This window comes from Halyomorpha halys, unplaced genomic scaffold, assembly GCF_000696795.3.
Source record: "Halyomorpha halys isolate HHAL.00 unplaced genomic scaffold, Hhal_1.1 Scaffold171.1, whole genome shotgun sequence".
Classification (NCBI taxonomy): Eukaryota; Metazoa; Arthropoda; class Insecta; order Hemiptera; family Pentatomidae; genus Halyomorpha; species Halyomorpha halys.
The window spans coordinates 254,667-265,255 of record NW_027115842.1 but is presented as its reverse complement, the minus strand read 5'-3'; the positions used below and the strand labels follow the sequence as shown (position 1 = coordinate 265,255).

The following is a 10,589-nucleotide window of genomic DNA, read 5'->3' as shown; positions in this document are numbered from 1 at the left end:
GGCCTTCTAAGAAGCTCCTTGTTCTATCTGGTATTGTTCCGCGAGATCCAAACCAGAGGCCTCTCACGGTGAATATAAGCAAATTATAATTCAAACCAATACAAATAAATTAAATTAGATACTAATACCAACTAAATACTATATTCAAATTATTCACAAAGTAATTATTAAATATGACATTAACGAGTCTTCTTAAATTGTGAGTTACTAGACATGTAGAATCTAAAAACACGCCTGATATATTATTTTTTATTTACTGGTGTAAGAAAGTAATTAATTTTAACAATTTACAACATTTTTATGACAGTTTTATTTTATAGTAAACTTTCAGTTATCTGAAATAACACGTATTTTATTCTATTGTTTCATGTTTTATCAAGAAAAAAATATTTTAAGGAATGAGAGGCGAAGCTCTCTCAATCACTGAGGTCGCATTTCTTCTTTCTTTTTATTTTTTATTGTTCTGCCAATAAAAAAAAAAAAAAACTGTAATAACAAAATTTGTTTACTTGAGTCTGCCAAGTATAAGTAGGGGGAATAGAGAATGGTGGCTGTTTCAAAACCTTAAAAAACCATTGATTTTTCATTCAGAGCTCTATATCTTAAAAACTACCAACAACACTAGAAAATCTAAGAGTACATTATTTAAAGAAGAGTAAATTTTCTGAAATATTAGCCCTAAAAAAGCTCTTTACATCCAATAGTTCTCGAGATATAGCTTTTTAAAAAGCAAAATTTCTTAAAAAGCTACTCAAAGATTAGTAGTTAGTTAATTTATTTTGAGAAATCTATATCTCAGGAACTATGTGACGTACAGATGTCTATTAGCACTCAAATTAAAGCTATTTAAATTTACTACAAAATAGTCAATTATGCTTATCTTTGTAGGAGTAGTAGTTTTTATGATATTCGACGAAATAAACGCACAAAATTTTGAGATTGAAAATCTAGTTCTTCGTATAAAATGTTGGATTTTTGAAAATATATATCACCAGATTACATATGTCTGCCAGCATTCAAAATAAAGGAAATTTAACTTACTATAAAGTAGTTTATGACACTTATCTTCGTAGGGGTAGTAGTTTTTATGATATTCACATATGAATATAAATTTGGCAATTGAAAATTTGTCAGAACAACTATAAATCAATTTATTTTAGCAAATTTCATGTAAACTATTACTCCTACAAAGATAAACATCATAAACTACATTATTGCTCATTAAACTAGCTTTAATTTGAGTAATAATAGACATCTGTACGTCAAATGGTTTTTGAGATATGAATTTTTCAAAATAAATTCACTAACTACTGATCTTTTAATACGTCCCATCTAACATTTTTATGAAAGGTTGATTTTTAAAAAGCTATATCTCGAAAACTATTTAACTTAAATAGCTCTATTAGGGCTCATATTTTAGCAAATTTACTCTTCTTTAAATGACGTTCTTTTAGGTTTTCTTGTGTTGTTCCTACTTTTTAAGATATAGAGTTCCGAATAAAAAATTAGTTCTTTTTATTGCTTTGAAATAGCCGCCATTTTTTATTCCCCCTACCTATACTTGGCAGACTCATCAATTTTAACTAGTAATTATACATAGTTTTCACTAAAGTAATCAAAAATTGGGGTGAGATAACTGCCTTTTTCCTCCTCTTGGGCTCTTGTACTAAAACTCTCTCCTGGAAACACCACGTCTCCGAGGTTTCCCGTCGGAACTTTTACACCCTGAAGCGTTTACATTATCTTCGTCACCTACTTCCTTTTGAAACCCGTAGGCTCCTAGTTACTTCCTTAATATTCCCCCACTTTGACTATTGTTGGGTGGTGTACGGTGGTCTCTAAGGATCCCGAAACATAATTAAAACGCTTTAATAATTGCTTTGTACGATTCATCTTTGGGGTCCCCAGGGACGCCTCTGTCACCCGATATTATGAAGAGTTGAAGTTGCTTTACCCCTCCTTCCGTCGTAAATATTTTCTTGCTTCCTTCCTCTACCAAGTTATCCAATCCCGCCGTCCATCGTACATCTCTGGTATTCTTCAATTTAAATCCTCAGTGCATTCCCGCAATACCCGCTCACGGCCTTCAGACTTATTTGTAACTTTGGTAGATCTTTCCTCATCCGTTCCTCTTCCTTATAGAATTCTATTCCCTTCTTCATTCGTAGTTCTCATACCCTTCCAACCTTCAAATCCCGTATCTTCGACCACCATCTGTCCACCCATTCCGAAAGATTAACAATTGAAATTTTCTAACAAGGTTTATATATTTTTTGTACTTAATGATTCAGATTTTTGTTCATTCTTGTAAATATGTGTATTAGCAGAAATTATACCTTTCCATTTATTATTTTTAGTTTAATTATATTTGATTTTTATCATTTTTTTTTCTATTGCATATTATCAGAAGTTTTTGTCATCTTCTGTTTTATGATATGACGCATGGTTTTACTTTATTTGTTCTATTCTTATTTTATACGTTCTTTTAATTATTGTTGTTTATTTTTATCTTTTTAAATTCATTATTTTATTATATTTTATGACACTTTATAATTTTATTTTTATTTTGTATTTCACTCTAAGGCTCTATAACGTAATTTTGACGCCTGTGTATTACTCTAAAGGGATCAATCCCAGAATAAATAAATAATATTATTATTATATTTAAGCAGCATTGCTTATTATTAAATAAACCATTTCTCTCTGCTTGAAAGTTTATACGAAATCGGGGGGGAGGGAGGGATGGAAGTAGAAAAACGTTGAGACCTCAAAGGCACGTCTTTAATATTAGGAGTATTCATGGATTCTGTGCTAGCGTGTTAACTTACGTTTATCGTTTCTCAGCATTTATTTTTATTACGTAACACGAAACCATTTATCTTCTCCTTTGGTTATTATAATTATCAAATTCATTTTTTATTTAGCCATTCTTTCTTACTAGTAACAATAAGAGATTGTAAATTAATTGAAATAAAGACAACTAGAGTACTTTTAGGGATAATTTTTCGGAAATCTGGCCATGTCATATATTTTAATGAGGATAATAACTAACCAATATTAAAGAACATCTTATTATAGTATATTTCTCCATTTAACATACTGTAATATGTTTAACTAAAGATCATGAATATCATATTATATTATAAGGCTATGAGCCACTACACCTTTAACTACTTTTAACAGAATGGAATTATTTTTGACGTTTTTTGATGAATTCATTTGTGGATTCCAGTTGTATTTCGCAATGTTATTGACTATATCTTATAAACCGAGGGGGTTTATTGCGATTGCCCCTACTTTATGGCCCTAGATTATTTTTTATGATACTTTTGAGCTAATTATGTTTTAATGGGAGTAAATTTGTTGTATGTTTGCGATTTTGCGAGAAAAAAGGCAGTTTTTCACCTCAATTTTTGATTACTTTAATGAAAGCTATGTATAGTTACTAGTCAAAATTGGTAAGTATACCAAATTTAGTTAGTGGAATACAAAATGGCGGCTGTTTCCAAACGTTAAACTAAAACTATCAACAATACTTGAAAACCTAGGAGAACATCTTTTAAATTAGAGTAAATTTCCTAAAATATTAGCCCTAATAGAGGTATTTGCGTTCAGTAGTTCTCGAGATATAGCTTTTTAAAAAGCAAAATTTCTTAATAAGATCATTAGTAAATTTATTTTGAGAAATCTATATCTCAGGAACTATGTGACGTACAGATGTCTATTAGCACTCAAATTAAAGCTAGTTTAATGTGCTATAAAGTAGTTTATGACCTTTATCTTCGTAGGAATAGTAGTTTTCACGATATTTCCTAAAATAAATTGATGTATAGTTGTTTGGAAAATAAGTTTGATTTATGAAAAACTTTATTTCAGAAACCGTAGGACGTACAGATGTCAGCACTCAAATTAAAGTTAGTTAAATTTACTATAAAATAGTTAATAACTTTTATCATCATAGACTTAGTAGTTTTTATGATATTTGGCAAAATCTTTCAGTATGATTTTGAAACTATTGGACGTAAATAGCTCTATTAGGGCTAACCTTTCAGCAAATTTACTCTTCTTTAAATAATGTTCTCTTACATTTTCTAGTGTTGTTTGGCTCCGAATGAAAAATTAGTGTGTTTTTAAGGTTTTGAAACAGCCACCATTTTTTATTCCTGTTGTTGGCAGACTCATCAGTTTTGACTAGTAATTATACATAGTTTTCATTAAAGTAGTCAAAAATTGGGGGTGAGATTACTGCCTTTTTTTCTTTCCGGCTCTTGTACTATTACCTTATATTACCTTCTCATATATTTCGTATAAATAGGAACTTTTTTTTTTTTTTGAAACATCATAAAAACTTTTTATAAGAAGTATCCGAAATCGTAGTTGGAGTCTAATGTTGTACTTTGTTTACGATGCTTAAAAAAAAAATTGGTAATTTTTTAAGTTTAAAACTTGGTCGGGCACAATTTATTTGTGGGTTGAAGTACCTAGTTTTTATGTATGCCTTGGGGTGGGATTTTCCTTAAAAGGGTGGGGGTAGGGCCCCAAGTGGCTTTCTTGTTCAGTTCCTCCACCAATAACCCAAGTGTACGGTCCCAATTTCGCAGTGCAGTAGTGCCATTTGACAAAGAAGTTCCAATTTGCTGAATAGTTGTGCCCTATCGTGTATGTATTTTAGTATATATATATATATATTGTGTATGTATTATATATTATAGTAATATAATAATGTTAATATATAAATATTATTTTAATATAGGGTATTTGATGACAGAAAAACAAAATTAAATATAGGGTATTTTAATGACATAGAGAAAAAAAATTAGATAATGTTAATATTATTGTCAGTCAATTCAGAAATTTAATCATATATGTTTTAATTAATATAGATAGAGGGTTAATTTTTAATTTTTGTTTTAAGAACAAAGAGTTCAAATTTGTGTACGAACAAAAAGAAAACGCTAGGCACCCGCCATGATGGTTTCGTTTGTGACGTCATGTAAGCATAAACAAATTATTTGTTTAGCGATTCATACTTATTTTAGCTGTTTTTAAATCATTATTTTTTTTTTTTTCACAAACAACCATAGAATACGCTTTCATAAAAGCATAATGTATAAATTTTCCTAGAATCGATGCTTTGATGTTTGTGAGAAAACCCATATTTCGTTTTATAGTTGTTTGGAATAAATATTAACTCTAATGAAGGTACAATTTGTATCTCACATTATACCTACATCGAAGTGGTCTCGACAAGAATATATTCTATTTTTCAGATTCGATAATAATTTTTGATCCCTTCTGTTCACATATAATTTACGTTTTGACATCTTTTGGCACATGGGTAAACAAGGTTTATGGGAGTCTTTATAGTAAGTAGTATTATTGAAATTTGTTAATTCTCAATAATATAACTCATAATAGATAATTACTTAAATAACAAAAATACTAAAAAAAATAAATAAATAATTAAAGTAACTCTCGCACTGAGTAGTTACTTTTACTACAGCTTAGCATATGTTTATGCTCGAAATGACCTCGTGCCAAAACAATGAACAATAAACCTTATTATGCCACTAGGCAATATTTCATTGGTATAAATATATCATTTCCCTGTTGTATGTATGTATTAAACGATTATAACAATGAAGGAGGTTATGAAAAATGCCTAAACAATAATGGAGGATTTTCAATCAATTAGGCAATATAAGATATTAAAAAAAAAAGTATAATACCGTTATTGTATTATATTCTATAGGTGATATTGTGTTTTTTTTTTCATATTTATTTTTATTTAATTTTCTCATACACTACTTTTTTTGGAAACTAAGTTTCATTTCAGCAATGCCATCTATATTCTTTACGATCTTACTTCTATTGAATTTCTCCAACAGTTTTATATTTTTAATTTTTTTTTTTTTTTTTATGTGCCTACTTATAGTCTTATAATTATGTTTCTGTTCGTTATTGAATGCTACGTGTGGTTATTTCCTATATAATGGGTATTTATAATCTTTAGTTTAACATGTTAAAGCGTGTTAAATGAAGAAATATTTCCTTCTTTTACCTTGTTAAACCGATATAACATTAGGGGTATTCATGATGTGTGAAATGTAAAATGTTTTACCATGTTAAATGTTATAAGTATAGGATTGTTAGCAGCCATATTTAAATTCATGTTAAATGCATTAGGGCTCCTTGTGGATTTTCTAAGCATCTTTTTTTTTATAAATTTTCCTTCCAAACCTTCATGTTATTGTTTACTTCTAAGTTCTGATTAAAGTAATTTATAATAAAATGCCTAAATTAGGTGGAAAGTTGCAGTTGTGTTAATGTTTTGGCTACTTAGTGCCTTGTTGATCTTCTGGCTTGTGAGGAAGAGAATCAAGATGAGCTAATTGACATCTGTCATTAAATTATTATTATTATTGTCATACATTGCTTTATTAGTTTTAAAAACATCCAAAACATTACTAACACAAACTACGAGCAAGTAATACTATATTACTTGTTCCTACAACAAAAAAAAAAAAAATGGTGACGAGCTCAGCTGGTCTGTTGCGTGACGTCATTCTCCATTTAACAGACCTAGTAACAGACTCTCAACCATGATATATGTTATATCTTTTTTACACGATAAAAAAAAGAAAATATTTTTCCATTTAACAAGCTTTAACATATTAAACTAAAGATCATGAATACTCCTAATATGGTTCAGTCTTTTACTACGTCTGCTAAATGGAGAATGACGTCACGCAACTGACCAGCTGAGCTTGTTATGGTTTTGTTGTCGTGTTTAGGTTACTTGCTCGTAGTTTGTGTTTTGATGGTGTATTAGCATTATTACGGATGTTTTTAAAATTAGTAAAGTAATGGATGACAATAATAATAATGTAATGACAGATGTCAATTAGTTTATTCTCTTCCTCACAAGTCAGAAGATCAACAAGGCACTCAGTGGCCAAACCTTCACACAACTTCTACTTTTCACTTACTTTAGGCATGTTGTAATAAATTACTTTAATTAAAATTTAAAAGCAAACAATAACATGAAGTTTTGGAAAGGAAGGTTATAAAACAAGTTTCTCAGAAAATCCGCTTGGAGCTCTTATTCATTTACCATTTAACACGACTTAAAATAGGGCTGCTCACAATCCTATACTTTTAAATTTAACACTTTGATCGAGTGTGGCACCCGGGACTGCTTTATAAACTCCGTAAATTCCTACTTCCTACATACTTTCTCATCATTCGTTCCTTTCTCATTGATAGATTTTTCCAAGTAAACCACAATGGTTCCTATTTATCCCTCTATTCTCAGTCCGCTGGTGTTCCTCAAGGTAGTATCCTCGGTCCCATCCTTTACACCGCCTATACAGCGGACATGACCATCGCTCTTAGCATGGTCAAACATTTTACATTTTATACATCATGAATACCCACCCCTATTGTTTCCGGAGACCCAGACCCTTTCGAAATGCTGGTACTCTTTGCTAATCCTGAGAAAGGTCTTGGCACTGCCTGGGTATGATGTTTGTTTCATACCTGCAAGACCCATTAGCCCAGGTTTTGGTGTTGCTTGGGTACTTTGCCAACTTCGGGTGACTTCTAAGTAGTAATGTACAGCAGAGATGGGCAAAGATGGCAATTCTAAGAAGGGGTAGAGCCCACCTCAGAATACAATGCTAAGTTCTAGAAAGCCCTGTGCACAAAAGACCTGTTTATCGGAGTCGGGTAAAAATTATCTATAGTTGTAACTATAGCTCATGAATGAACCATTGATAAATAAATATCGTGTCCATGGCAACCTTAGCTATTAGTTTCAACTATAGCTAATTTTTACCCGACTTCGATAAACAGGGCTTTCTAGAACTGAGCATTGTATTCTGAGGTGGACTCTACTCCTTCTTAGAATTGCCATAGAATTCACCATGTTCCCAAGAGAACGAATTGTCAGTCTCCTCCTATTTTGATATTCAATACTGGCTCTCTTATTTCTTTCCCAGAAGTTGAGTTTCTTTACATGAAGTTCCAACTTGTAGGTTCGTTATTTTCATGTCTTTGTTTAAGTCCAAGAGCCAAGAGCGTACTCAGGATCAAAAATAGGTGGAGAGAAAGCCATAGTCAATCATAGTACAAGAGCCCAACAGGAGGAAAAACTCAATTATTTCCCCCTAATTTTTTATTACTTTAATGAAAACTATGTATAATTACAAGTCAAAATTGCTGAGTCTGCCAAGTATAGGTAGTGGGAATAAAAAATGGCGGCTGTATCAAAACTTAAAAAAATTTTTTTTTTTCATTCGGAGCTCTATATCTTTAAAACTACCAAGAGGACATCATTTAAAGTAGAGTAAATTTGCTAAAATATTAGACTTAGTAGAGCTATTTCCCTTCAATATCTCTCGAGATATAGCTTTTTAAAAAGCAACCTTTCATAAAAATGTACTGAAAGATTAGTAGTCAGTGAATTTATTTTGAAATATCTCAAAAACCATTCTACGTACAAATGTCTATTATCTCTCAAATTAAAGCTAATTTAATCGACTATAAAGTAGTTTAAGTAATAATTTAAGTAGGAGTAATAATTTTCATGATATTTGCATAAATAAATTGATTTATAGTTCGGAAAAATTTTCATGTGCAATTATTATGCAATTTACTAGATTATTTTTTATGATACTTGAAGAAGTTTATCGGGGGGTGCGGTCAGCAAAGAACAACATAAATAAACAAAACAATATTTATTTATTTTATGCCGACGTTTCGACCTGAGTTTCAGGTCTTCATCAGGGATAGTGGCGTGTAAAGGGGACGGGAAGCAGCTAACTGCTTAGCTTAGTTAGTTGCTTCCCGTCCCCTTTACACGCCACTATCCCTGATGAAGACCTGAAACTCAGGTCGAAACCTCGGCATAAAATAAATAAATATTGTTTTGTTTATTTATGTTGTTCTTTGCTGACCGCACCCCCCGATAAACTTCTTCAGGCATTAATCTACGGTCAACTATCTACATCTCATTTTTTATGATACTTTTGAGCTAATTTTTATGTTTTAATGGGAGTAAATTTGTTGTATGTTTGCGAGTTTGGGAGAAAAAAAAACCGTTTTAATTTTGTTTCGAGATCCCTAGATACCACCGTACACCACCCAACAATAGTCAAAGTGGGGGAATATTAAGGAAGTAACTAGGAGCCTACGGGTTTCAAAAGGAAGTAGCTGACGAAGATAATGTAAACGCTTCAGGGTGTAAAAGTTCCGACGGGAAATATCGGAGACGTGGTGTTTCTAGGAGAGAGTTTTAGTACAAGAGCCCAAGAGGAGTTATCTCACCTCAATTTTTGATTACTTTAATGAAATCTATGTATGATTACTAGTCAAAATTGATGAGTATGCCAAATATAGTTAGTGGAATACAAAATGGCGGCTGTTTCAAAACGTTAAACTAAAACTATCCACAACACTAGAAAACCTAAGAGAACATCTTTTAAAGTAGAGTAAATTTCCTAAAATATTAGCTCTAATAGAGCTATTTGCGTTCAGTAGTTCTCGAGATATAGCTTTTTAAAAAGCGACAGTTTATTAAAATGTACTGAAAGATTAGTAGTTCGTAAATTTATTTTGAGAAATCTATGTCTCAGGAAATCTATATCTGACGTATGGATGTCTATTAGAACTCAATTTAAAGCTAGTTTAATGTACTATAAAGTAGTTTATGACCTTTATCTTCGTAGGAATAGTAGTTTTCATGATATTTTCTAAAATAAATTGATTTATAGTTGTTTGGAAAAATAAGTTTGATTTATGAAAAACTTTATTTCAGTAACCATAGGACGTACAGAAGTCAGCACTCAAATTAAACCTAGTTAAATTTACTATAAAAGAGTTTATAACTTTTATCTTCGTAGGAGTAGTAGTTTTTATGACATTTGATAAAATAAATGCACAAAATATTAATTCCTAGTTGTTTAGATAAAATTTTTAACTTACTATATCTTCGTAGGGGTAGTAGTTTTTATGATATTCGGGTATGAATATAAATTTTGCACATGGAAATGTTTCCGAACTATAAATCAATTTATTTATGCAAATATCATGAAAATTATTACTTAAACTACTTTATAGTCCATTAAACTAGCTTTAATTTGAGTGCCAATAGACATCTGTATGTCGAATGGTTTTTGAGATATAGATTTCTATAAATAAATTCACTAACTACTGATCTTTCAGTACATTCCGTACAACATTTTAATGAAATATTGCTTTTTAAAAAGCTATATCTCGAGAACTATTGAACGTAAATGGCTCTATTAGGGCTCATATTTTAGCAAATTTACTCTTCTTTAAATGATGTTCTCTTAGGTTTTATTATGTTGTTGGTAATTTCAAAGATATAGAGCTTCGAATGAAAAATATACTTATTTTTCTTATCAGTTTTGACTATTAATTATGCATAGCTTTCATTAACGTAACCAAAAATTAGGGTGAAATAACTGACTGGGGTGCAGTCAGCAAAGAACAACATAAATAAACAAAACCATATTTATTTATTTTATGCCGACGTTTCGACCTGAGTTTCAGGTCTTCATCAGGGC

At 30.8% G+C, this 10,589-nt stretch overlaps 1 protein-coding gene across 12 annotated transcripts in view; it reads left to right on the top strand.

The window, feature by feature from the left end:
- enc (encore) overlaps positions 1 to 10,589 on the top strand; it is a 130,659-nt gene that overhangs the window by 19,345 nt on the left and 100,725 nt on the right. The window contains exon 1 of one of the 12 annotated variants that reach the window (XM_067052795.1): positions 4,642 to 4,659. The exons of the other annotated variants lie outside the window; for them this stretch is intronic. The gene's annotated coding sequence lies outside the window, so the exon portion shown is untranslated. Of the gene's footprint in view, positions 1 to 4,641; positions 4,660 to 10,589 lie in introns of those variants that run through there. 12 annotated transcript variants of the gene reach the window in all.